Genomic DNA, 239 nt, shown 5'->3' with positions numbered 1-239 from the left:
AATTAAGTGAAGATATCAAGACTGTATTATTGATGAACACAATTGTATATGTATCATTTCTTTAAGATTGGACAATTACCTCAAACGAATATATATTCAACTGTAAACTACAATATATAATACAACTTAATATGTAGAATACACATTACAAACAATAAGAAAGCGGGTTGATAGGCACGGTAGTGTCTGTCAACATGCTAGTAAATATAAAATTAGAAGTTATAAAATGAAATTAGAAG

Source organism: Lupinus angustifolius, chromosome LG04 (genome assembly GCF_001865875.1).
Source record: "Lupinus angustifolius cultivar Tanjil chromosome LG04, LupAngTanjil_v1.0, whole genome shotgun sequence".
NCBI classification, from domain to species: Eukaryota; Viridiplantae; Streptophyta; class Magnoliopsida; order Fabales; family Fabaceae; genus Lupinus; species Lupinus angustifolius.
The sequence above is the reverse complement of the archived record's forward strand: the minus strand, read 5'-3'. Positions refer to the sequence as shown.